The sequence below is a fragment of the Mustela putorius genome, unplaced genomic scaffold (genome assembly GCF_011764305.1).
Source record: "Mustela putorius furo isolate JIRA1106 unplaced genomic scaffold, ASM1176430v1.1 tig00003834_pilon_pilon_pilon, whole genome shotgun sequence".
NCBI lineage: Eukaryota > Metazoa > Chordata > Mammalia > Carnivora > Mustelidae > Mustela > Mustela putorius.
Window position 1 is genome coordinate 22,333,408 of NW_025421987.1, and position 22,448 is coordinate 22,355,855.

Consider the following 22,448-nt stretch of genomic DNA (forward strand, 5'->3'; position numbering starts at 1 on the left):
GAATAGATGGATGGGTGAAATAGGTGAAGGAAATTAAGAGATACAAATTATAGTTGTAAAACAAGTCATGGGGATGAAAAATACAGCATAGGGAACACAGGTAATAATGTAATTATGATGACAGACGGCAACTACAGTTATTGTGGTAAGCACTGAGTAATGTATAGAATTGTCAAATTCATATGTTCTACATTTGAAATGCACATAACATTGTATGTCAACTATACTTTGATAATATTTCTTAAAAAGTGTTGTACAAAAAATGAAAAGATGTTGGTTTCATTAATCTTTTATAAAACAAAAGAATTTTAAATATGGTAGCAAGAATAATGCATAAAGTCTCTTCAATAAGCAAGCAGTTTTAAGGGTCTAAAAATATGTAAACAAATGCATTACTTCACAGTATGAAAGTACAATGATAGAAATATTAATCAATTTATTTAAAAGTCTCTACATCTTGGGGCGCCTGGGTGGTTCAGTGGGTTAAGCCTCTGCCTTCGACTCAGGTCATGATCTCAGGGTCCTGGGATCGAGCCCTGCCTGCATCAGGCTCTCTGCTCAATGGGGAGCCTGCTTCCCTCTCTCTCTCTCTACCTGCCTCTCTGCCTACTTGTAATCTCTGTCTGTCAAATAAGTAAATAAATCTTTTAAAAAATCTCTATATCTTTATGTTAATTGTATAGGTCATTCAGGCTCTCTCAGAATTTTTCATTTCTTACTTTGAGCCATTTCTCATGACAATTTTAGAAATTTTATGGACTAGAATCCTTTTTGCTGTCATTTCCCTTCTCCTTTTTGCAATACTGAAGTTCAAAGGGGATTTTTAATAAGCCAGTTTAAGTTCCCCAAGTAATTCCTTTTGAGCAAATCCCCCAACTTTTACCTTGTTTACACTTAGTCCGGGCTTGAGTAATTCCACATATAGCTTAGTCTCCATAGTAACTTCAGTAGTTTCAGTTCTTATTTTTGTTGAAAACTTTTTTTTCTTTTCCTTTCATTATTTTCTTTGCTCCATTTTTAAAGTATTTAGATGATTTTACAATCTTCTTCCCTATTTCCACCTCCTAAAGTTTTTCTAACACTATCAGCTTACATTTAAGTTGAAACTAAGACTTGTATAAATATATACTGTAATTGTTCTTTGGCATGATTTGTGAGAATGTCCGTCTAGCATAGTAACTTTGTCACATCTGTTGAATATTTGTAGTTCCAGGATATTTTACATGGAATAATTTCTGAATGAAGACGAATTCTTATAAAACTGTAAAATTTTATTATCTTCCATAAAAAGTATCACATCATAAAGTTTGTTTGATGGTGTTTTTTTTTTGTTGTTGTTGTTGTTGCTGTTGTGTCAACCTTGACATTACTAGTTATATCAAAATTATACTGTAATAGAAGACAGAAAAAATGGATAGGAAAATAATCATTGTGAGTGATAAAGCAGCAATTCCATGCATATGCCATTCCTCATGTAATAATAGGAAGCAGGCATTTAGCAGGGGCCATGTGTAAATGCAACACAAATTACAAAGATTAGACATTTACAAAATAAAAAATGTAAAAAATTTGCCTAATAAATTGATTTTGTATGAGAAATCAAATTTTCATACCAATTCTGCTACATCAAAACAATCATTTTATTATTAAATAATAAGCAAAATTAGCTAAAATCGTGTCAAGACAAGAAAAAAAACTACTATGAGGTAAGCAGAACTCAGATCTATAACTTCATTTAAGAAGGGGTTTAAAAAAATAAGTAAATAAATAGGGGTTTATAAATCTTGCTGAGAATATGTAGCCCTTAAAAAATTTTAGGCACTAGTCTATGAAACCTTTATTGAAAGTATTTCTAGTCAGGTTTATTCTACATGTGTCAATCATAAATTTACGTTTCTTTCAGTTGAATGAGAGACCTTTAATTCAATATATCTTAAGAAAAGTAGAAACTTTCTCTCACATAATTGAAACATCTTGGACAAAACTAACTTTAGACATAGATAGATACAGAGATTCAAACAGTATCATCTGGGCTTACTCTCTCATTTCTCAGATAAACTCATTACAGGGTGGCAAACATCATGGCTATTGGCAGTCCAACTTCACATTATTTTCAAATAGCAAATTCAGAATGTAGTTCTCTTCTTCCCTGAAATCTGTCAGCTTTCCAGAGACAGCTCTGGTTTGATTAGTTCAGACCACATAGACCAATCACTGTGGTCAAAGGATCACAGTGTAATCTGATTATATGTCATCCACCTGGTGGGAGTAATTCCTAGCAGAAGAAACACCAGGTAAGCAACAAAATAAAATAAAACAAATAGTAGATCTCTATTACAGACTTGAGCTTCATCTGTCTCTGAACATTATTTACCACATTTACGGATTTTTATTAACACTTACTATGTAAAATTTGCTTTTTCTTAATAAAATGTTATATAAATTGTGTGTTTCCCTCTCACATTGCCACAAATCAGTTCCTCTAGTCACATTTTAAGTAATGATTGTACATAAATCATAACAGAAATATATAGATGTATTTTAAAAGCATGTTCAAACTTTTATCTGCATTTCTAATTTACCACATTCTTCTATTGCTAAACAAATGTGTTTATTTTCATTTGAACTTTTTTTACATCATAGAATTTTTCTAGCATTTCCCCATTTTTTCTAAAAAACATAAATTATTCTGCTTATTAGTTGATATTAAAACCTTTCATGCCTAGCATATGAATTATTACAAACATCTTCCTTGGACTCATGCCCAATTAGTTAATAATTAAAGTCTCAACTGTGTAATTTTTAGGCAGACATTTGCTAGTGTTACATGGTAACTTTTTCCTTCAATATTATGTAGTGTGTCCTACTTTCACTATTCAGGCTTCTGACTTTTACTTCGCCAGAGATAAAGAAAAGAAAAATGACAAAATGAGGATATAGAACAGCTTTGTTTTCACCATTATTATAATATGTAGACATTTTAAATGGTTGGTGAAATTGCCAAAAGAATGTAGAACATTTTTAATAATTATTTTGATAGACAAAGACCTTATTCAATAATCAAATTATTTTTTCAAATATTTTCTAAAATGAATGTTGCCTTATTTATGAATTCTTTGCAATTAAAAACATGATTTGATATATATTAAAGCAAACCACATAGCAAAATGGTTTAAAGGTAAATTAAAGTCAGTCTGTTGGGATCACATCCAAGTCTACATGCTAGTGGCAATTTAACACAAAAAATTTCCCTTGCTGTTAACATTACAGTTAGTATTTTAACCTATCATATTAATTTAGTTGATCCTGAACAATAAGGATAATTCAATCAATTTCAAATAAAATTGAAATTATATATAACTGCATGTACAGTTATATTAGTTTCAGGAATACAACTTTGATTTGACATTTCTATGCTTTATGCATGCTTACAAGTGTAGCTACCATCTGTCAGCATACAACATTGTATCATTGACTATATTCTCTAAGCTATACTTTTTATTCCCATGACTTATTTATTCTATAACTGGAATTCTGTGTCTCCTACTCCCCTTCATCCATTTTGTCCATCCCCACACCTCCTATCCTGACAATAATCAAATCTGTTCTCTGTATTTATAGGTCTCACTCTTTATTTATTCAATTTTATTTTTTAGATTCCAAATATGAATGGAATCATATAGTATTTGTCATTCTCAGAAAATATCTTAATAATTAAATAATATTGACATCTACCTAAAACATATTTATTATCTTTAAAAAATTTAAAGAATATGTTTAGGGTATATCATGAAAAATTAGAAAGATTGTATATATTTTCAATAGCTGCTAATTACATTTTCACATGTTGCAAATTTATTTTAAGATTATCATTGTCCTCATGTGACATTTGAGTCACTTGATTTTGGAAAGACATAATGTGCCATTATTTCACTGGAGTTTTATTTGTCCTCTCAGCACACTCTATAACAGTTCATAACTTCTAACATATATGAGGGTAAATTATCTCTGTTAATGATTTATACAAGACCTTGAACCATAGCGCTTATTTTTAAGCAAATAATGGTAGTCTATCATTGTTTACAATGCTATTTTGATGTTTTCAGTATAGAACTACAAAATACAAAATGACTAACTTGTTTGGGCAAGATTCTGATCTATTGAAATATTTTACATTTTATAGTAACATTGACCCAAACGTTTAATTACAGACACATTAACACATGCATTCTTATAGTCCATACTTTAATAAAGCCTAATGTTTTTCAAAATGTTTATATGTGGCTATACATATTGATAGGTATATAGATAGGTATATATGCATGAATATGTATATATACTGAAATATTACCAGTGCTCAGAACAATTTCTTAATTGTATTTTCATAAAACCTTTCAACATAGAGTAATCAAGCAATCTAGGAAAGGAAATTTACTATCCAAAGGGAATAAAATCACTATCTTGAAGAGATATCTGCATTACCATGTTCATTCCTGGTGTCATTCACAACAGCCAAGATATGGAAACAGTCTAACTGTTCACTGACAAATGAATGGATAAAGAAGATGTGAAATAAACACACAAGGGAATATTATTCAGTTTTAAAAAGGAAGGAATTCCTGCCATTTGTGATAATATGGATAAATTTGCAGGATATTATGCTAAGTTTAGCTTAAGCTTAAGTTTATTTAACATTAAGATTAAGTTTAAAGAGAGGGCAATAAAAAGCAGAACTCAGAGCAACAAAGTAAAGAGTAGAATGGTGATTACCAGAGCCTGGAGTCGGGGAAAAATGGAAGAAAGAAGAGAAAGATGAAGAAGTGAGGCAGAGAGAGAGAGAGGACAGAGGAAAAGCAGCAGAAGGGCAGAAGAGTAATTGCCAGGAACAGAGGGGAGGAATGGAGGTGATGGAGAGGTACTGTTTAATAAGTACAGAATTTCAGTTTTGCAAGATGAGAAAAAGTTCTAAAGAAAGATGGTGGTGATGGATTTACAAAACTATGAATATGCATACTACCACTGATTTACTACTAAAAAATAGTTAAGATCGTAAATTTTGTTATGTGTAGTGTGCCACAAGAAAAAAAATGGAAAGAAAAAACTTTCAGCCTCTGATTTAAAAAGAAGATATAAACACTTTCCTAAACTCTTCATAATATTGAAAATAAAAAGTGATTTTAAGGAAAAATTATTTTTTTTAAAGGAGGTAGTCCTGTTCCTTTAAGAAGTGCTCTATATACTTGTTAGGATATTCTCCCTAAGAGTTAAAAACAAGTTAACTACATTTCAGAGTTCTAGAAAGTAGTTTTTCTGTCAGTGAAAGTAATCATTACACAAGAATAAAGCTGACATTTGAAAAATTATGATTGTCTTCCTTTTTCACAGTGAAGTCTTTTAGAGTGTAGTCATTACTGAAAATGTATGTTTCAAAGTATAAAGTCAGAGTAACATTCTATAATACAGATTAATTTATTAATTTATTCATTTGTACTCAGATGCCATGCCATGGATTAACTGTTTTATTGACAGAAATTTTTGCTACTTGGAATAAGTTCAAGGACTAAAAAAAAGATACTTGGACAACAATGAATAAGAATGGGTAGCAGTAGGAAAATTTTGATATGCCTTTAATCTTCCCTGTCACAGTAACATCGAAATACTAAACTAAATTTTTATTTATTTACTTGACAGAGAGAGAGACAGTGAGAGAGGGAACACAAGCAGCGGGAGGGGGAGAGGGAAAAGCAGGCTTCCTACTGGGCAGGGAGCCCAGTGCAAGTTTTGATTCCAGGACCCTGGGATCATGACCTGAGCAGAAGGCAGACACTTAACAACGGAGCCACCCTAAAAAAAAAAATCTTATCTTTAAGTGGCTAACCCCTGATGCAAAGAAGTATATAACAGTGTTACACTACTCAAATGTAATAAACTGCACATGTGAGCTTATTAATTGATGATATCACTGCCTATTAAAAAGCAAATTATCATTTAAGTGGAGTAAAGATGTACTACCAAATCCTTCATGTTCTTCAAGTGAATAAAAACTAAGAACAAAAAAAACAACAAAAAAAAAACAAAAAAACTAAGAACAAATTACTTTATTTACTTAAAAAATTTTCTGTAACAGCTTTATATAAATAAAATTATATCCCATTTCTTTTTAATTATATTTAAATATTTGTAGAAGAGGCAAAGAGATAAAGGCTACAATTCTCATTTTGGTAAATATTTTTGTGAACAATTTTAACAATTCATCCATTACTCAAAATATTCAAACCAGCTTCCCAAATCTAATTCATCATAAAATTAGCCTAGGCAGAGATGAGTGGGTAGGAGGCTAGCAACACACTTTAAAAATATTGATTGCTATACTGTCTTTAAAACTAATGGAGTATATTTTTAATAAGAAATCCAGTGGGAAGTGAAGAAATGGGGAAGGAGGTATGTATGTAAATATGTTTATATTGAAGAATATAAGCTGAAATAAATATATTTTGTTACTTTTTTAAAAAATAGTCAATATTTCTTGAACCATCTGTCAGATACATCATTTGTATATTGCAATTTTTATCATATTCCTGGCAAATATGCTTGTTAGTAGCATTTTACTAATGACAAACTAAAGCTTGAAGAAACTCAAAACCTTTCTAAGATCAAATTATGAAGTGATCAAGTATAAATCTTGTACCCAATGTCGAGTGATATCAAATGATTATTTTTGGCCACCATAACAACTGGCCTCTATAAGAAAATTCTGAATATAGAAATATATATATTTTTTAAAGATTTTATTTATTTATTTGACAGAGATAGATCACAAGTAGGCAGAGAGGCAGGCAGAGAGAGAGGAGGAAGCAGGCTCCCTGCTGAGCAGAAAGCCCCATGCGGGACTCAATCCCAGGACCCTGAGATCATGAACCGAGCGGAAGGCAGCGGCTTAACCCACTGAGCCACCCAGGCGCCCCTGAATATAGAAATATATTAAGAATAAGGCTTTTGAGTAGGCATTCTCATATTAATGAGAAACGGAGATGTGACGAATTGGAGTTCCTAAGCAAGAGGAAAAAATCTGAGCAAGTAGAAGAGGAAGGAGAAAAAAAGTTTCTTATGGGTTTAAGGGACACATTACGTAAAGGAGCTTGGCTTTATTTTGATAATTTGGTTCCACCACTGAATGCTTTCAAGGAGGGAAATAACATTAAGGTGAAGCTGATTCTAAAAGCCACAACAGAACTCTTGAGTTAGAGATAAATGCTCAGAAAGAAGACCAGTGCAACAAGATAGAACTGCTTGTAATTTAAGAAACAGCAATTGCAAGAATTTGTAAGAAATTTCGAGGAGAGCAGTGGACAACGAAGGCAGGAGAGAACCACAGGGATTATTAGTAGTTTGCCAATCTCGCCTGCTTCTCAAGAAGGTTTGCTCTCTTATTTTGAACTCCTGGACTTACTCACAGGTTGAAAAAATAGGAAGGAAGGGAAGAAGGAAATGAAAGAGAAAGGAGAAAAGAAGTCATTAGTTCATAACTTGCTCATCTTCTCACTTTCAAATCAGAAAACACACTTCCTACTTCTCTATGTACAATCCCTGTTTACTAAACCACAATCACTTTACACTCTCAGCTTCTATCCCATCAGTTTTAACCTCTTTCGGTATTCAGTCCTTTTTATCAGAACACATATGCTTTAACATCTCTTAAAAACAAGAAAATGTACGGGGCGCCTGGGTGGCTTAGTGGGTTAAGCTGCTGCCTTCGGCTCAGGTCATGATCTCAGGGTCCTGGGATCGAGCTCCACATCGGGCTCTCTGCTCAGCAAGGAGCCTGCTTCCTCCTCTCTCTCTGCCTGCTTGTCATCTCTCTCTGTCAGATAAATAAATTTAATTAAAAAAAAAAAACAAGAAAATGCATAAAAATTTAAATATTCTTTAAACAGATATCTTGATTTATCTTCCTCAACACTTATTTTGTGTAGTGATTTTTTTTTTGGGGGGGGGGACCTTCAGCCCTTCTACCTGGAATTACTTTCTTTGACTGAAGTATATACTTGAGAAATTTCTATGGTAAGATATATTGGTTATAAACTTTCTCCACTTTTGTTTGGGTGGTAATAGTTTTATTGTCTACTCATTCTTGAAGGTTAGGGACTCTAAATATCAGATTCTGAATGGGAAGTTAGTTTTTCATAGCACATTATACACAATATTACACTTTCTTCTGGTTTCCATGTTTGGATTCTCATGTTAGCTTTTATTCCAAAGTGGTTCCACTTAGGTTTTGTTTTTCCCACCATCTTCTCACTACACAACCCTTTACTTTTATTATAATGTTCCTAATATTAGTTTCTTTTTATTTATAAGTGAAGGTGTTCTTAGGGTTCTTGGATCTGTTTCATGGATTTCAACAGTTCTATAAATTTTGAGGCCTTTCCTCATCAAATGGAATGTTTTTTTTCTAATTTTAATAACTCCATTATTGCCTTCTAGAATTTTGATTAAACATGCTATAAACCCTTTTAATCTACTTGACAGGTCTCTTAACCTCCCTATATATATATATAGGATATATATATATATATACGGGTCTCTTAACACACACACACACACACATATATATATATATATATATTTTTTTTTTTTTTTTACTTTTTAAGTTACATTCTGGATAAGTCCTTTGGATCTATTATTTCTATTTTTTGCTGGTTTAACCTGTTAACCTATTTTAAAATTTTCATTTTATTTTTTTAAATTTATTTTTTATTTTCTTATAAACATATAATGTATTTTTATCCCCAGGGGTACAGGTCTGTGAATTGCCAGGTTTACACATTTCACAGCACTCATCATAGCATATACCCTCCCCAATGTCTCAACCCCCTCCCCCCAGAAACCCTCAGTTTGCTTTGTGAGATTAAGAGTCACTTATGGTTTGTCTCCCTCCCGATCCCCTAACTCCCCCTAACTCCCTACTTTTTCTTCTCCTACCCCCCTAAATCCCCACGATGCACCTCCACTTCCTCATATCAGGAAGATCATATGATAGTTGTTTTTCTCCGATTGACTTATTACAGTAAGCATGATACCCTCTAGTTCCATCCACATCAGATCAATGGAACAGAATAGAGAGCCCAGAAATAGACCCTCAACTCTATGGTCAACTAATCTTTGACAAAGCAGGAAAGAATGTCCAATGGAAAAAAGACAACCTCTTCAATAAATGGTGTTGGGAAAATTGGATGGCCACATGCACAAAAATGAAATTGGACCATTTCCTTACACCACACATGAAAATAGACTCAAAATGGATGAAGGACCTCAGTGTGAGAAAGGAATCCATCAAAATCCTTGAGGAGAACACAGGCAGCAACCTCTTCAACCACAGCTGCAGCAACTTCTTCCTAGGAACATTGCCAATGGTAAGGGAAGCAAGGGCAAAAATGAACTATTGGGATTTCATCAAGATTAAAAGCTTTTGCACAGCAAAGGAAACAGTTAACAAAACCAAAAGACAACTGACAGAGTGGGAGAAGATATTTGCAAACAACATATCCAATAAAGGGCTAGTGTCCAAAATCTATAAAGAACTTAGCAAACTCAATATCCAAAGAACAAATGGGCAGAGGACATGAACAGACATTTCTGCAATGTAGACATCCAGATGGCCAACAGACACATGAAAAAGTGTTCCATATCACTCGGCATCAGGGAAATACAAATCAAAACCACAATGAGACACCTCACACCAGTCAGAATGGCTAAAATTAACAAGTCAGGATATGACAGATTCTGGCGAGGATGCGGAGAAAGGGGAACCCTCCTACACTGTTGGTGGGAATGCAACTTGGTGCAACCACTTTAGAAAACAGCATGGAGGGTCCTCAAAAAGTTGAAAATAGAACTACCCTATGACCTAGCAATTGCACTGCTGTGTATTTACCCTAAAGATACAAACGTAGTGATCCAAAGAGGCACGTGCACCCAAATATTTATAGCAGCAATGTCTACAATAGCCAAACTACGGAAAGAACCTAGATATCATCAACAGATGAATGGATAAAGATGTTGTATATATATATATATATATATATATACAATGGAATACTATGCAGCCATCAAAAGAAATGAAATTGTTTTTTATTTTGTATTCTAGAATATTTAGTAATCTTTTTTTTAAAAGATTTTATTTATTTGACAGAGATCACAGGTAGGCAGAGAGGCAGGCAGAGAGAGAGAAGGAAGCAGCTCCCTGCTGAGCAGAGAGCCCAATATGGGGCTCGATCCCAGGACCACAGGATCATGACCTGACCTGAAAACAGAGCTTTAACCCACTGAACCACCCAGGCTCCCCTAGAATATTTATTAATATTTATGCATTGAGTAAACTCTGTAAAAAATATTTTTGGCTAAATTATGGTTTTGGCTTTTCATGAATGAAAACAATATTGTAGCTTTTGTTTTGGCAGATATACAAATACAATTATAATATGCTAGAAAGCCTACTTCAAATTCCTGTCAGTTCCACTACTATGATCAACTAGAACAGGCAAATATGATCCTTAGGATGCCTTTTCCCTCTGAGTTTGAATCTAAAATGGCCAAGGACATTCTTCTTTTCCTCAGCCTCTCAAACCCTTTGCCCATGTGAGTTTCAATTTATGCACAGAAGTCACTGATATGCATTAGAACTACAACAAAGAGTAGAACTCACCCTCTATTCTTATTCCCATGTCATGAGGTTACCTGACTTGTCCAAATGAACCATCATTTAGCCTATCATGTAAGCTACAAGCTACTTGATGGGCTATATAATGTGAATCAGATAATATTCAAAAGAAATATTAAATTTCATATAAAACACATCTGTCGGTTTTTCTCTAATGGAGAAATTGAAGTCACAAATACATACAAAATGATCTTTCTTACATGATTATCCTTCAGTTTCCTATAGTCTCATATCAAGTAGCTTGATGTGCCCCCATTTAGGGATTCCCGCATCCAGCAAGAATAGTAGAGTTCTACCCAGTTCACTCATTGTGCTCAGCAATTGGTTAGAAGTAGTCTAGGGGAAGGGTTTCTTTATATAAACACACAATATATTGAATTTGTTAAAGCTACAGAATGTCAGTTTTGTTCCCTGTGTCAGGGTCTTCAGTATGGTATTTGAGAGATGAGTCTCCATGGTTGTTTTGTAGGTCACAGAAGGTATTTCTAGAGATTTGATATCTGAACGATGTACAGAATGAAAAGAAGGGATTAGTAACTGACGGATCTAAACTGGCCATTTTCTTTCTTCACTGTATCAAAAGAACTCAGCTATGAATACCCAATTCCAAAGTCTTTATAATTATTATTTTCTCTCTAAAGGCCGAAATATTGAATTATGTAGTATATCCTTTTCAACATGTATTCCCTCACAATTAATCACCTTTGCGGGGGTTACCTTTATTCTGAACCCCAGTAACACCATCAACTGTGCTAGATCAGAAAGCAGCATCTGCATAATGTAGTATATGATAGAACTAGTGGATCCTGTGGCTATATGCTCACCATCTCACCTCTTTTGACTCAAAGTATGTCCAACGGATTAAGGTAATGTTAAGATCCTATAGGTCAGACACAACCTTTTGGTGTTGTTGCCCCAAAAGGAAATGATGTTTACCTTGCATTTACAATTGAGCTGCTGTCACCTGATTTCTATTCAGAAGTTAGATTACCCTGAATTTTTAATGAGAGCCCACTTCTACAATAGTATCTCCTGCTTTTAGCATCATTCAATAGAAAACGTCCACTTCTGAGGTCCTGTATGATGTGAACAATCTACTCTACTAGGTTATCACTGGAGCTATTATAAGACTTCTCTGGGAACAAAGAATACAGGTTGTTTCTTAAGTCTTACATTTTAGTGTACCTACTTTTTCAAGACTTTGTTCCATTTCTCCACTCTGTCTCCACTCTTCTGCAAGTTTTTGTTTAACGTGGGCCATTGCTATTTTCCCAATTTCCAGGGACAATTCCAACAGTGTATCAGAATGTTACTAAAAACCCTTTCTAGTGCATTAAACCCCAAGTCACAAGAGAGTGCTCAAATATTGATAAAAACCATTATCCAGTTAAAGTACACCCACATACATACACATACCGTCATTCAGCACTTTTTAAAATATTCACTCACCCCCCCAGGTAGGACATGTGGGGACTTGACCACAGTTATTGGTCTGATGGCAAGCAGAGGAGGTAGGGAGATCTTAAGGGGAGAAAGAATTATCCTGTCAATAAATTACATGAGGTAAGACCTCTTCATGATCTTTAAGTAAAGGATTGCCATTTTCTTTTAACAAGGGGCACCAAAGCATTCAGGGATCCTAGTGCATCTGCCCTTATATTTCATGTCACCCTTTCTTTTTATGGTGTTGACTCTAGTATGGGGGATGCTTAGGCTGCAAATTCAGTCTTCTCTGAATTTCTGCCACTTATACAATTATACCCTATGCCCAATAGCCAGCCTCTTTCATCCGTAGCTGCAGGAGAAAGGAGTTTCCTTAAAAATTGTCAAGGAGGCATTTTGACTTTCACAAATTGCTTTAAGTCATTGATTAATAGATCTGAAACTATCACTTTCTCAAATTGATTAATCATTTAAGCAGCCATCCAATTCAACTATCCCTATAATTACTACCTCTTCCATAGTGCTCAGGCACCTGGAATGTTGCATTGCTAGTGCATCCTCTCTCTTTCTCTCTCTCTCTCTCTCTTTTTAGTACATCCTATTCCAGTCCATCATAGGCAAGGTCTTAGCAATTACACCGCTAGAGCATTCCAAGTATTGTCAATAATCCACTTACACCTACTGTTGAGATCCTCATTGGCATCGAGAATCTCATTTTTTGGAGCTACTTTCTAGAATGACTCCTCATATGCACTATCTTACTTCAAGTTTCCCAGAAACAGAGTCTAAGATGGAGATTTTTTTTCAAGTGCTTATTAGGGAAAATCTCTCAGGAGAAGAGAAAAAAGTGATGCAGTAAAGGTCAAAAGACACATTTTAAACACGATGTCATCTCAGCTGGAGATTAGTTCCAGGCTAATCCCATGTGGGATCTGTGGAACATAAATTTCACCAAAAAGTCAATGCTTCCTTGTAGCAAGTTACTTTGAACCCTTATACCAGTTAGTCAGTCACTGGCCAAGGTCTGCCCTCAAAAGAGATGAGAGCAGGGAGAAGAATCCCTGCTGAGGTGTTTGCATGTTTGGCCAAGTGCAATTTTCTGGGAAAGCGGGGACAGATATGAGTTGTCCATTAAGCACAAGCTTCACATTAGCTAGGATACAGGTACACCAGCTGGTTAAGGGGATCGGGAGAGACACATTCAGCATCAACCATGTGGAAGTGATTGAGTCACCAAATTGTAAGATCATTTTTGTGAGGAATACTCAAGTCCATAACACAATTAACAATAGTGCACCCTTTTTTTTTTTTAAATGGTAGATGAATTATAGTTTGGGGAAAAAATAAAAGGATACGGTAAATATCTCAACTATAGAAGTATAGAATAAAGCTGAGTTGAAGTTACAGAGTGGAAAGGTATGGTGACTTTCAGAGAGTATGCATCATGATAACAGTTCCACTTTTATTCTCAACTCACTCTTATTGGTGAGTTACAAATTCCCCCTAAAAAATAAATTCATGTTATGAGACATCAGAGATATATATGCTCAAGCCAAAATTGTGTATTTTATACAGCTATTTATTAAAATGACTCTTTTATAGAAATCTATTAAAATGATAAATATCCATTACTACTCATTTGCCTTGAGGAATTTAAGTAATAAAGTGGGATAACAACAGGAACTGTCTTAAACACAGAGGTGGTCTTGGACCGACTACTTAAGTCAAAAGTCCAAAAAGTCACAAATTTGTCATCATCTCCAGTACTATGTACATGGCCTGCAGCTATACAATAGGCAGGAACTAATAAAAAAATTGTTGCTAGTGGAAATCTCAAACACCAACTACATTGTGGAAGGGCTGCTACATACTTTGTTGCAGATAAAAGAGAAATGACTTCCTTGAACCAATTCATTTTGATCAAATCAATGATCTGTAGAATTATTCAGTGAGATATTCTACTATCAATCTCTTCATTATTCAATGAAATACATTATTTTGCCACTCAGGTTCAGGGAAAAAAAACACATTTCTTAAGACAAAACTCTTGGAAAAACACATTTCTTGAGATTTTAGAATATCTGAGACTATCCTATTTCCTAAATTTTATGAACCCTAATTTATGTCTCAACAATTGGTCTACTGCATAAAGTATTTAAGCCTTGTTTAATTATTGACCTTTTTGAAGGAAAGTCATACCTGTAAGATACATGGGGAAGAGTTAAAAACATAAAATTTAGGTGGTAGCTGCACAGAGTCTCCACCCCTTTTGTTTTTCCTTTTTTAAAAGATCTTCCCATGGTTCTACATAGATGTTGATGGAAGACAAAACAGAAGCACTTGATCAGGCTAAGTTCAATGATAACCAAAAAGGCAGAGAGGAAAAAAAGTAATAGTTAATAAACATTCACTTCAAATATGTATCTGAAATGATAAAAAAAGGGATAAAAATGCCAAAAGGAAAATCAATAACTATAGTGTCCACTTGATCAAAGAGTACAAAAATCCTGAACTCCCAATAGGTAACAAACACAGTGGCTTAAGTAACATTCTATACACTAAGAAGAATATTGTTACAAGAATAATAACAAAAGTAAAACAGTCTTTATTTTATTTATTTATTTTTTTAAAGATCTTATTTATCTATTTGGCAGACAGAGATCACAGGCAGGCAGAGAGGCAGGCAGAGGGAGAGAGGGAAGCAGGCACCTGCTGAGCAGAGAGCCGGACGCGGGGCTCTATCCCAGGACCCTGGCATCACGACCTGAGCCAAAGGCAGCAGCCTAACCCACTGAGCCACCCAGGCGCCCCTAGAAATGCCAAGTTATCACATCCTGTTATGGTGCACAGAGAACTGCAGAGCATCACTTTGGTGATATTTCTGCCAAAACCACATAACCTGAATCTAATCATAAATACACATAAAACAAAGCCAAATCAAGAGACATTTTATAAAATAACTGGTCTATAATTTTCAAAGATGCCAAGGTTATGAAAAATAAAGAAAATCTGAGAAAACTAGAAACAGAACAACTAAATGCAATGTGTTGTACTAGGTTTGAGCCTGGACTAGAAATTAAAAACATTTTGCAAGAAAGAACACTGAATAATTTTTGACATCTGAATGTCTCAATGATTAGGTAATATTGTCTCAGTATTAATTTCCTGATTTCGATCACTGTAGCATGGTTGTATAATTTTTTTTTTTGAAATGGGGAATAAAGGTACTACACTAAACAACTGATCAAATAGTAGTACATGTGTATACGTAGAAATGATTTAAAAAGTGGTGAAATGTTAATATTGGAAAATCTTCATATAGTTTTTGTATGAGCTTTTTTTTGTATTTCTATTGCAAACTTTCTGTAAGTATGAAATGATCTCAAAACAAAAGGTCTAAAAATGGCAATTAATATCAGAAATAGAAGAAATTATAACAAGTAGAATAGAACTTACTTTAAATGTAAAGGGAATTATTTTTGGCTTAAATACTATAATTGTATAATACTCTTAATATAATAAGTTTTTGGAAATTTTTTTTTTTAGTTTTTTGCAACTTTTAATTGTGTAAATCACTTTGATACCAATACATATAATAGCATAGGAATATAAAAGATACATTTTTAAAAACTGAATAAACTTTTATTTTATTTTATTTTATTTTTTTAAGGATTTTATTTATTTTATTTGACAGAGAGAGAGATCACAAGTAGGCAGAGAGGCAGGCAGAGACAGAGGGGGAAGCAGGCTCCCTGCTGAGCAGAGGGCCCAATGCGGGGCTCCATCCCAGGACACTGAGATCATGACCCGAGCCGAAGGCAGCGGCTTTAATCCACTGAGCCACCCAGGCGCCCCCTGAATAAACTTTTAAAAATAAAACAAGGAAAACTTGCTTTGAAACACTAATATATTCACATATCAAATAATAGTTTTGCTATATCATTTCTTTCCTAGTGGATAGGATTTGAAGCTGATATTTCAAAAGCATGAATTTACATAAACAGTGCTGCAGGTGCAATCATGTTTGTTGGGGTTAAAATTTCTCTGCACTTTCCCATAATTAACTAGTAGTAATTTAATATGATTGGGAAATTTAGTCCTCATTTTCAACTAACACCAATTAAAATAATTATATTGTACAGATAAATTCACTTTTTGGTTTTGATATGACGAATTACCCATTTCATTTTCATTTCTATTCTTGAAATGTTTGAGTCATGTCACTTTGTACAGTACAGCTGTTTCTTCTTAGTTTCAGTTCAGTGGTGAATGAAGTGATTTAAGCAGTCCATCAAACATTCTGTTTCTGTCACACAGAGAAATTGCTATACAGCAAATTAATGAATTTCAGTTTTAAACCTTTAATATTTACAAACGATCGGAACTTCCAAATCAGTGTAGGAAATCCTATTACTTTTTTTTCTCTTTAATATTCCAACTCCTAACATTTTGTAAAGCATAGAAATATAATTCATACTTTTTTATTCCACTCCATTCTAGTCATGATTATGATGTATGCTATCAATTTTTGTTACTATTATTATACCTTAAGGCTACAGGAGTAAAGACTAATATTACTTAATATAAGAAAAATACAGTAATTTAAAAAGGTTACAGTTATCACTGCCTTAAGAAGTACCAGATAAGCAAAATATACTATGAATTGTAATTCAAAAAAAATCTTAACATGGGTACCTGGGTGGCTCAGTTGGTTAAGTCTCTGACTCTTGATTTCTACCCAAGTCATGATCTCGGGGTCATGAGATTAACCCCACGTTGGGGAGCTGCTTGATTCTCTCTCTGCCATTTCCTCTGGCCTTCCCCCAAATTGCACATCTATGAGTGTGCGTGTGTACTCTCTCAATCTCCCTCTCAATGATTTTTTAAAAGCACCTTACTAATATCATCTAAAATAACCGCAGTTTTAAAAACCTATCAGTTATTTCTCAGACATGATGAATAATTTCAGATAGAAAATAACCCTGTTAACTTAGAAGCTTTTGAAGAGCTATTTCTGGAAGTTGTTCTGTCAAAGGATAAAGTTCATGTAGTTTATAATGTAATTACACTGCACAGTATTTTTTTTCAGTGTAGTTTCCAATAAGTGTGTTATAAAACTACTAAAATAATTCCTGTACAGCACTAATTACTCTAAAAGTCTCAATATTGTTTATGTCTGGTTTTATATATTTTTTAATCAATTTGACTTTATTTTTTCCATTTCCATAGTAAATGTTCACAATGCAATAATGTTAAGGTATTATACATGCTATTATTGTAAACTGACTAAAGGTGAGATTAATTATTTAAGTATTAACTATTTAATAGTTACTATTTAAGTCATTAAATGGGAAGTCAAGCACCTTGAAGTCCAAGGCATATAAAAAATCTAAGATTCTCACTATTCTCAGCATGGTCTGGTGGAAAAATCCCTGAGAAGTCCTAAATCTACTATAAACTAATTATAGAAGTGAGAAATTTCAATTTTAGGATTTCTGAATCTTGATATTTATTTATTTGTTTGTTTATTATTTAAGATTTTATTTGAGAGAAAGTGAGAGAGCAAGCAAAGTAGGGGGAAGGGACAGGAGAGAAGGAAGCAGAATCTCTGCTGAGTGGAGAGCCCAATGGGATGCAGGGCTCAATTCCAGGACCCCAGTACCCTGAGACCATGACTTGAGCTGAAGTCAGATGCAACCGATTGAGCCCCCCAGGTGCTCCTTTGCATCTTGATCTTCAAAATAAAGTTCTCTGGCTAGATGAAGCACAAAATTTCTTTACATATGAATCCTTGATTTTTTTCTTCATGAAACAAAGAAACTTGATTGGTCTCTTGTTGAAGAGTAATTATCATTTTTGTTAAATTAATATTTAATTTAAAATATGTTTCTGGACTAATATATCTTTATATAATTACAGTCTATTTATAAGAACCCAAAGTAACAATAGCCTTAATTTTGAAAACCAAATTTCCCATGAGGTTGTATTCCAAATAGCAAAACTTTAAATTCCAAAGGAAAACAAAACGTAATTACTTTGTGTTAGCTGTTATAATCACCCTTAGTATATTCTGACTAAATTTATTTGAGGAAAAGTTATGCTATACTTGTACATGATATCCATTTTTCCAAGCGATTTACTACTCACACAAAATAATATGGTGATAGAGCAAGAGCTACAGTATATCAGAAAGACCAATAGAGTTCGAATAGAAAGTGGAGAATCTAAGTGTAGAATTTAACAATTATATCAAATAACATGTATAATTTTCCTAGAATCAAGTCCCAGTTCTTCATCCAAAAAAAGTGAATAACTGATATTTCAACTATTACTTTTAGTTGGGATTCAATCAGCAAATATTGAATAAATTTTAAATAATAAATCACAATAGAAATTTAAAAGATTTTTTTTCCTTGGGGAAACTTTATTTATTCAGATTCTAAGTAACATTTGCTTTCTAAAAATACAGCTATTTGCCCATTTAAAGCATGTATTTCTGAAAACATTTGTTATAAATACTGCCCAAAGTTCTGCTATCACTTTTTTTTTTTTTTTTGCATTTTGCTATTACTTGCCATTACCAGCTTTACAACAATAGAGATTTAAACTTTAAGTTGGTTGGGTTTTATTTTCATTTAATATTATAAATCCTTGCAACTATTTATATTATAAATAAATATAAATCCTAGCAACTATTTATATTATAAATTTAAGTATTGGAGATATGTATCTTATGAGGATGATCTTTGATTAAAATAAAAGTCCATTAATTTCTTTTATAGACCAGTGAAAATTAGGTAAATTCTGTTTTTCTCCAAAGTTTTGTTTGAATAAAGGCGGGTGTTTGAACAGGCAAAACTGTTTCCAGGGAGGGCCGGTCATGATCCTCAGGTGTCATCTATTAGTCTGACCTCAACTGCTTCTTCTGGCCTTTAGTTTTTCATTTCATGTAAGTCACTTTGGTAAAGGTCTTTGATTTCTTCCATGAGGTCTCTTTGGATCCAATGGTTCTCTATGTTATGTTTGGTTTACATTATACTTATGTTATATTGTCTTATACACAAGGAAACATTCTATAGTTTCTATTCTATGTGGTGGTTTACAGAACTCTACAATGCAAGGATTGTCACCTCGTATTAGTGTAAAGGAATCATCCTTTGATTCACCCCAAAGATGCATCCCAGAAATCTGTGCACCTACTCAAGTTCCTATACTAATACTACATAGCCATTTCTTACTGCAATCTTGCAGCTTTGTAAACATACACAGAAGTCCTTCTGCTTTTGAATCCTTCAAAACTCTCTGGAGATTAGGTCATTGCTTCCCCTTAGGATTTAACACCTTGAAATAGCAGACATAAGCCTCCTTTATGTGGAACAGAAAATTTCTAACTGCACTTGCTTTCCTAATGAGTCCTTTTCTTCCTTCCCACCTATGCAGTCTATCTAGTATCTGGAGTTCCCACATACATAAAGGCTTTACTCAGATAAGGTATCATGTGGTTTAGTTCAGCTTCTCAAGATGCAAAGCCTGTGATAGCATTTGTTTTTTCATCTACTCAAGTGATTGTTTAAAGAAATGCACGGAGGACAGTGTGAGGGATAAAGCAGTAGAAGGGGAAAGGAGAGGAATGCTAAGCAAACAAGCCTATGACTCCTCTGAAGACTAGCTTTAGTCTAATACTGCAAAAAGGTTCTAGAACAAAAATTATACAACACAATTTATCCTACCTTAAGGCCAAGTCATTTACTGAGGTCCATGGTGAGAGCAAGATAGCTTCCCTCTGTTGGATGAGAAGAGTGGCAAGGCTCCCAAGAAAGCAGGGCTATTAGCAATCAAACTCTATAGCAGCTGGGGAAGTAGATGTGCCAACTATTAAAGGGGTTGTGAGCATCCTCTGCAGCGTAGCGAATTATTGTTATCCACCTCTTTACCTGAATTCCCCCAAAAAAGACCCTAAAGTAGAGAGTTAGGTGCAGAAAATGTATTTGGGAAGTGATCGCAGAAAGCACCTATGACAGCTATCACAAGGAATGGTAGCCAAAATAAGTATCCTCAGTTGTCCTTGAATTCCAGACAATCTTTTCACTGCCCTGATTACGCAGCAGTAATCTTAGCATCTCAAATAAATAATGTTCAATTAACTCTTCTACCTTTGGATCCTGACCTATCAGCATGAGGAGCCCACAGTGAGGAGGGAGGTGTTATAATGTTTCACATACTGGAGACTTTGTGTTTTCTGGTGAAAGTATTCTACCTCTGGACACAAAGATCTCTAATTCCACAAACTAAAAACTGCATAGATGAAATCCCAAATTCCCCAAATGGGGTTAAGAAAATGATGAAGACAAGTATTTCTGATTCTACTTTTTGATTCCCAAGATCTTGTATTTTAGTTACTGGAAACAAAGCAGCAGCAGCATTTCCATTTCCACATCATATTCCATATCCATATCATATCACATTCAAATTTTCCCATTTACACATCATATATTCATCAAAGTAACACTTTTCCTGTGCCTTTAAAAGGGCCATCTCAAAGAGCCGTCAGGTCAGCAGCTGAGTAATATTAGGCAGAAAGAGTTGATCCCGTGATCATGTGTACTTCATTGTTTTGCCTTCATTGTAAAGTGATTCCCTGGCTCTGAGGCCATGTTATGTGTGATCCTGTGACCCCAAGTCCTCAGAGAATGGTACTGGCAAAGTGAATGTGAACAGTCAAGGCAAATTTACTTCCAGAGTATGTGAGAATCCCAGCAAATACAAATTTACTCATCCCTCTTTCCAATATAACCAACTTGCCACATGTAACTGGTTGATTCTCTTGAGATAATAATACACGGAAAGTTAAGAGTTCAGGAAAATAACCTCAAGATAGGTCTAAGGATCACAGAATTCAAAGTAAAAGAATGTGGGCCAGAATTAGATGTATCACCTGGTCTCCACATTCCAAGGGACCAATTGTAGCATTTTTGGGTCTCAGGTACAAAATCAGGCACAAAAATTTAGATCCCTAAATCTAAAAATTCCTCAAAAGATCTGGATATTCCCTTCCTCAGTGTTTTGTTGCTCTGCTAAATAACTCCATGACCCTTTTGGCAAAGGTTGGGAAGGAAAAAAAAATGTATATTTATACACACATGTTTATACATACTTGTAGTCACATTACTGGTTCTTTCTCAAGAGGGCCAGATCTCTTCTTCAACTGATGGCCTCTGAGATTGAGAACAAGCTCAGTATTTAAATAGAGTATGGGGTAGTGATTTTTCCATATTCTTGCTATTATATTTCAATTATATTAAAAATAAAAAGAGTATATTAAATAGTGAATTTTAATTATTTCATGAATTTTTACAGAAGCTCTTTTTCTACAAAAATTAATTTCTTATTTCTCAATAGGTTATAATTGGATTTCCTAGAATTATAGAATAATATTTCCTTTTTTAAAAAAGATTTTATTTATTTGAAAGAGTACAAGCATGCATGACAGGGGTGGGTGAGTAGGAGCAGAGGGGGAGAGTAAAGCAGGTGGAAAGAATCTCAAGAAAACTTAGCACTGAGCATAGAGCCTGATGCAGGTTTAATCTCAGGACCCTGAGATCATGACCTAAGCTAAAACCAAGAGTCAGCGACTTAACTGATTATGCCATGCAGGTGCCCTAAGAATAATACTTCTTTATTTAAAACTTTAATTATGTAGTTTGGTAGTTGAATATTTACACATTATTATAATACAGAATGCATTGAGTTGCGGGTATGTTTAGATTTAATCAAGAATAGGTGTTGAATAAAGTACTTTTTCCTGATCAAGATAATCATATCTTTTCTACTTTTTTAACGTTTTTATTTATTTTTTTTTAACTTTTTATTTAAATTCCCATTAACACAGTGTAATATTAGTTCCAGGTGTATAATCTAGTGATTCAACACTTAGATACAACACCTCCTGCTCATCACAACAAATGCACTGCGTAACCCCATTACCTATTTAACTTATTCCCCAACCTCTTCCCTTCTGGTAACCATCAGTTTGTTCTCTATAGTTAGTCTGTTTCTTGGTTTGTCTCTCTCTATTTTCCCCCATGATCATTTGTTTTGTTTCTGAAATTCCACTTATACAGGCACATGGAAAAATGCTTAACGTCACCTTCGTCAGGAAAATAACAATCAAAACTACAACGAGATATAACTTCACACCTGTCAGAATGGCTAAACTCAACACCAGGGGAAACAAAAGGTGTTGGCAAGGATGTGGAAAAAGGGGAGCCCTCCTGTACTGTTGTTG